Source organism: Macaca nemestrina, chromosome 7 (assembly GCF_043159975.1).
Source record: "Macaca nemestrina isolate mMacNem1 chromosome 7, mMacNem.hap1, whole genome shotgun sequence".
Classification (NCBI taxonomy): domain Eukaryota; kingdom Metazoa; phylum Chordata; class Mammalia; order Primates; family Cercopithecidae; genus Macaca; species Macaca nemestrina.
In genome coordinates, this window is record NC_092131.1 from 121,344,499 (window position 1) to 121,351,394 (window position 6,896).

The following is a 6,896-nucleotide window of genomic DNA, read 5'->3' on the forward strand; positions in this document are numbered from 1 at the left end:
GTTTTCAGACAGGCCTCCTCCCAGCCAGCTGCCCCCAGGGCTGGTAGTGGTGAAGCCTGCATTTGTCAAGTGACAGCTTTAATGAAAAACGAGGCGCAGACTCACATGCATTAGGAAGTAGCTGAGCTTTCTCAGCCACATCACACTACAAAAACCAGTTCTGTGCAGCCAAGCTCGCTGAGATTGATTTCCTTGAACCCTTTACCTCACTCTGATATTTTATCTCAGAAAGTCAATACTGTGGGTATTGCCATCTAAACAGGACTGTCTCCTGTCCACATATTGTTGGATGGGAGTCTAGAAAATTTTTCCCAACCAGTCACTTATTTGTTCATCAGAAGCCAGCTTCTTTGTTGCTTTGATGCAAGAAAGACTAAGCTTGGTGAGCCAGCTGGCCTTGCATGCAGCTGACAACAAGATGTATACAGATCCCAGCAGGAGATCAACTTTGGGCCCCAAGAGCTGTCTGTTGACGGTAACAACGGGAAAGTCAAATCTTCATGCATTACTCTCCTATAGTACTTAAGGTGGCTTGAGAGGCAGACAAAGTGTTCAGGTGTAGCTTGAGGGATGCTGGAGTGGGGCAAGGTAATTTTACACCTTCCTGGAGGCTGCACAGGTGTGGATTTGAAGCCAGCTTGGATTTTAACTTTGCCTTTGGTCACCCAGAGGAGTCAGATCCTGAGAAAACAAGTCATGTTAACCCGTGGGAAGTCAAGTATAGACCAACTATGCTTTATTAATTTGTTATTGGAGGTCCAGGACCAGTGATGGGGGTAGGTGTGTTCAGAAGGTAAATTACAAATCAGAAGGATGCTTAGTGAGTGCAAAGTTAGGGCAAAGAGCAAAAAGAGCAGGATCTTCTTATGAAATTGTTTGTCCTTCCTTCTTTCATCCCTCCATCCCTTCTTCCTTTCTTTCTTCCTTCCCTCCTCTCTCCGTTCAGAAATTAATGAGCCTTTTTATCATGTGCCTGGTCCTTGCCGGCTCTGCAAATATGCAGATCCCTGGAAGCTTGCGTACAATCTAATGGGGAGCCAGATAAGTCAGCAGAGAATACAGAGCACAGGTGTTAGCAGTTGTGCCTTCAGTTGTAAAGCAGGTGGGCTGAGAGGGCTACAGTGAGGGCTCACTGAGACAATGTCCATCAGGTTAGTGACAGCACAGTGCATGGCTCATAGCACTCAATAAATGTTGCCTACTGTTATTTTTATTCCTCATCTCCTTAGTGCTGGTGAACACACAGCAGAGGAGAGGTGAATGCTCTGGGAAGCCAGTGAAGGCTTCCCATCCAGGAGCATGGGAGGATTAGTGGGCCTTCCCTGAGTGGAGAAGGGGCATGAGGGTCCCAGCCAGGAGGCCAGATGCTTGATACTATCTTCAGCGAATGACAAGGGACGTTGAGGTAGAGGAGGGAAAGGGGTACAGGACAGGAATAAGATAATACAGGGTCAGATTGTAAAGTGATAGCCTGGATGCTGAGGGAACAATGGAGGCTTTTAAACCGTGAAAGCATGACTGGATTTTTGGAAAGCTAGCAGTGATGATAGCACAGAACATGGATTAGATAAATTGTGAAAAGTCTCATTCAGGGCCCTTTTGATATGGCAATATGGGAGAAGAAGAGGACCTACTCCAAGGTTGCATTATGAAGATGGAAAAGAGAGAGTAGATTAGTGAGATACTGAAGAAGTAGAATTGGAGGAAAGTGATTACTGATTGAATTCTGGAGGGGAAGAGAAAAGGAATGGTTGAGTATATTCTTAGGGTATTTGGATGCATGATGGTCTCACTAGCCCAAGCTAGGCAGTGAGAGAGGAGGAAGAAGCATAGGAGAAGAGGGTGGTTTCAGTTGGGACAAGGGTACAGGTGCTTGTGGGACATCCAGGTGGAGATGGGGTGAGGATTGGAGACACTACCTGGGGGCTTGTCAGTACGGGCTACTGGAAGTCCTGGTCACTTAAGGAAATGTACAGAGAAGGTGGATGGCAGACAAACAATTGGGTTGTTCAAGAAGAAGAGAATCTTGGCTAGGAGTCTAAGGAAGGATTGATGCAGAGAGGGAGGGAAGGGGGACAAGAGGACAAGTGTGATCGCCTGTACCCAGGAGCACAAAGGGGCAAGTGGAATGAGAACTAAAAAGAGTCGACATTTGGTGTCTGGGGTGCTTTCAGACAAGCCCTCTTCCTGGATAGATATGAACAAGTACTAGTGACTCATCCAACTTTACTTTTCTAAAATTCCTTATTAGTCAACAGAAGTTTTGTTGACTACAATATAGCTCCTTTGCTTGGCCCAATAGGTGTTTCAACAAAGATTGAACAGTGAGATCTTACTATTTCCAGCCTGACAGCTTATCTTCCTTCAGGCCCGTTATTAAGATTTCAGAAGCTCCTCCATCCGTCCAGGAACACACTGATATCCCTTTAGGTGGATGGTTTCCATGGAAACTAATCTCTTTGATTTGTTAATCATTTCTCTCCGTGCTAACGTCAGCAAGTGACCAGTTCTCACCCCGTCTCCTCACTCTGGCTCTGATCCATATGGATTAGGATGTGGGTATTGGGGGACCTGGCCATCCCTGATTGTGAAGTTGGCCATCTCTTCTATACTATGTGTGGTTTTTCAGGGTAGAGAGGAAACAGTCTCTATCTAGACATCATCTAAGAGGGCAGTGCAGTTTGGTTTTAAATCCTTGCCATCCCACCTTTGGCACATGGTATGTTTGGCAAGTTATGTAACTGCTCTAAACCACCATGTCTTCATCTATGAAGTGGAGATAAATCCTAAATCATAGGGCTACTGGGGGGATTAAATGAGGTGAGATATTAAAAGTAGGGCAACAATAGCTTGCAATTGCTGGTATTGTCATCATTACTGTTCTAGGAATGGTTAACTTTTGAAGGAGGCAGTTGATCTCGTTCCCAGTGTCTTCCTGAGGTGCCCTGTTCTGTGACTTATTAAGGCTTTTACTTTGCAATAGGGAGGAGGGAGGGAAATCCACATACATTTGCGTGGGGCTGTGATTATAAATACTATAGGGATAATAAGCCTTGGACAGGTTTTTAAAGTGAACATGCAGCCTGGGCTCCGGTTTCCTGCTCTGGAAGAAGTGTCACAGTTTCCTGTAGGCTGCACCTTCCCCTCTGCCCCACCCAGGGACCTAGAGATTAGGCATCCTCCCTTCTCCCCACTTCTCCCTCTCCCTCCTTCCATCCCTCCTTCCTCTTTTCCCTTTCTCCTATACCCTCTCCCTTTCACGTGTCTGTTATAGAGAATGTAGGCAAATCACTGGCCCATTGTGCATGTTCAGTTGAGAAACATTGCATTTTTTTTAACTGTTTCTTTTTGAGACTGAACTGATTGACCATACTTCTTTTTTTTTTTTTTTTTGAGACGGAGTCTCGCTCTGTGATTGACCATACTTCTTTGGTGAATTCTTTGGTCTTGTCTTTTGCCCAATTTACTTGCTATTTAGGATGTTAGTTTTTTCTTGGTAATCGTTTTGTAGCTGTTTTAGTAAGAATATTTTCTGGCATATTTTTCAAAAATTTTCCATTTGCTTTTAAATGGGCAATATAAACATGTACAAAATGCAAAACGTTCAAAAGGCTTCATAGTGAAACAAAAGGCTGTCTCCATCCCCTGGCCCCATCACCCATTGTCCCTCTCCAGAGGCTGCTACAGGCACACCTCAGAGATATTACAGATTTGCTTCCCAACACCGCAATAAAGTGAATGTCATCATAAAGCAAGTCACATGAATTTTGTAGTTTCCTAGTGCATGTAAAAGTTATGTTTACACTATACTGTAGTCTATCAAGTGTGCAATAACATTATATCTAAAAAATGTACACACATTCATTAAGAAATACTTTATTACTAAAATATGCTAATGATCATCTGAGCCTTTGGCAAGTCATAATCTCTTTTGTTGGCAGAGGGTTTTGCCTTGACATTGATGGCTACTGACTGATCAGGTTGGTGGTTGCTGAAGTTTGGGGTGTCTGTGACAATTTCTTAAAATAAGATAACACTGGCCAGGCGCGGTGGCTTACGCCGTAATCCCAGCACTTTGGGAGGCCGAGGCAGGTGGATTGCCTGAGGTTGAGAGTTCGAGACCAACTGGCCAGCATGGTGAAACCCTGTATCTACTAAAAACACAAAAATTAGCCGGGCACGGTGGTTGGCGCCTGTAATCTGAGCTACTTGGGAAGTTTGAACCATGGAGGCAGAGGTTGCAGTGAGCCAAGATTGCACCATTTCACTCCAGCCTGGGCAACAAGAGTGAGACTCCGTCTTAAAAAAAAAAAAAAAAAAAAGAGATAACATGAATGTTTGCTACATCAATTGGCTCTTCCTTTATGAAAAAGCTCTCTGTAGCACGCAATGCTGTTTGACAGCATTTTACCCAAAGTAGAACTTTCAAAATTAGACTCATTCCTCTCAACCCCTGCTGCAGCTTTATCAACTAAATCCTTTGCTGTGATTTCAGCAATGTTCACAGCATCTTCACCAAGAATAGGTTCCATCTCAACAAACCACTTTCTTTGCTCATTCATTTATTCATAAGAAGAAACTCCTCATTCATTTAAGTTGTATCACGAGATTGTAGCAATTCAGTCACATCTTTGGGCTCCACTTTTAATTCTAGTTTTCTTGCTATTTCTACCACATGTGCAGTTATTACCACCACTGAAGTCTTGAACCCTTCAAAGTCATTCATGAGGGCTGGAATAAACTTTTTCAAAACTTCTGTTAATGTTGATATTTTGGTCTCCTCCCTTGAATTACGAATGTTCTTAATGACATTTATAGCATTAATTAATCTATCTATGGCAGCTATATAGCCTTACAAAATATGTTTCTTAAATAATAAGACTTGAAAGTAGAAATTACTCCTTGACCCATGGATTATAGAATGGATATCATGTTAGCAGACATGAAAACAACATTGCTCTCCTTGCACATCTCCATCAGAGCTCTTGGGTGACCAGGTGCTTTGTCAATGAGCAGTAATATTTTGAAAGAAATCTTTTTTTGTAGGCAGTAGGTCTCAACAGTGGGCTAAAAATATTCAGTCAACCATGCTGTAAACAGCTGTGCTGTCAGCCAGGCTTTGTTCTTCCATTTACAGAGCACAGACAGAGCAGGTTCAGCCTGATTCTAAAGGGCCCTGGGATTTTCAGGATGGTAAATGAGCATTGGCTTCAACTTACAGTCACCAGCTGCATACTCCTAACAAGAAAGGCAGCCTGTCCTTTGAAGCTTTAAAACTAGGCATTGAGTTCTCCTTCTAGCTATGAATGTCATCCTAGATGGCATCTTCTTCCAATATAAGGCTATTTAAGCTACATTGAAAATTTGCTGTTTAGTGTAGCCACCTTCATCAATGATATTGGCTAGATTTTCTAGATAACTTTCTGTAGCTTCTACATCAGCACTTGCTGTTTCACCTTGTACTTTTATGAAGACAGCTTCTTTCCTTAAACCTCACAGGTTAACCTCTGGTAACTTCCAACTTTTCTTCTGCAGTTTCCTTACCTATCTCAGCCTCCACAGAATTGAAGAGAGTTAGTGCTTTACTCTGGATTAGGCTTTGACTTGAGGGAATATTGTGGCTAGTTTTATCTATCTAAACTATTAGAAGTTTCTCCGTAGCAGCAATAAGGCTGTTTCACTTTCTTATTGTGAGTGTTCACTGGAGTAGCACTTTTAATTTCCTTTAAAACCTTTTCATTTGCATTCACAATTTGATTAACTATTAGACACAAGAGGTGTAGTTTATGGTCTGTCTTGGCTTTTAACATGCCTTCTTCACTAAGCTTAATCATTTCTAGCTTTTGATTTAGTGTGGGAGATGTGCAACTCTTCCTTTTTACTTGAACACTTAGAGGCCACTTTAGGGCTATTAAGTGGACTAATTTCAAGTTTGTCATGTCTTAGAGAACAGTGAGGTCCCGGGAAAGGGAAAAGGACAGAGAACAAACAGGTTGTTGGTGGAGCTGTCAGAACACACACAACATTTATTGATTAAGTTTGTTTTATTACATGGGCATGGCTTGTGGTGCTCCAAAACAATTATAATAGTAACATTTAAAAGATTACAGGTCACCATAACAGATATAATAATAATAAAAAAGTTTGAAATATTATGAGAATTACCAAAATATGACACAGAGACACGAGTGAGCACATGCTGTTGGAAAAATAACGCTGACAGACTTGCTTCACACAGGGTTGACACAAACCTTCAATTTGTAAAGATGTGGTATTTGAGAAGCACAATAAAATGCAACAAAACGAGGTATGCTTGTACTTAATATCAGAATCTTGTGTATCCTGCCTGAGATATTGCATGCATATACAGATTGTAAGAATATACATGTATATGTAAGAGTCTGTATATTTATACATATGGTAATTTATATAAATTTGTTTACATCTAGCTTTTTCACTTAATAAATATCTGGCAGATCACTTTATATAAATTTTTATAGAGCTGCTTCATTATTTATAATGACTGTATACTTTTCCATCCTATGTTTGTACTATATTTAACCATCAAATATCGAACATTTAAACTGTTTCTAATATTTTCTATCACAACACTGCTGCAATGAATATATTTATAATACATGGGTTTATCTGTAGAATATATAATCTAGAAGTGAAATAATTAAGTTAAAGTTTGATAGATATGATCAGATTACCTTTTATAGAGGTGATATCAAGTTACACTCTCTACAGAAGTGTTTAAGAGTATCACTTCTTGGCCTTTTGGCTAAGATCAAGTGTAGTATCTGTTCTTATCAGAAGTGTTTAAGAGTATCTCTTTCTCTACAGTTTTTCCAAAGTTGAATTTCATCAAACTTTTTGATGCTTATGAACCTGAT

At 41.0% G+C, this 6,896-nt stretch overlaps 1 pseudogene; it reads left to right on the top strand.

Moving 5' to 3' along the window:
* Positions 1–6,764: 6,764 nt before the first annotated feature.
* Positions 6,765–6,896, top strand: LOC112428752 (U2 spliceosomal RNA; annotated as a pseudogene).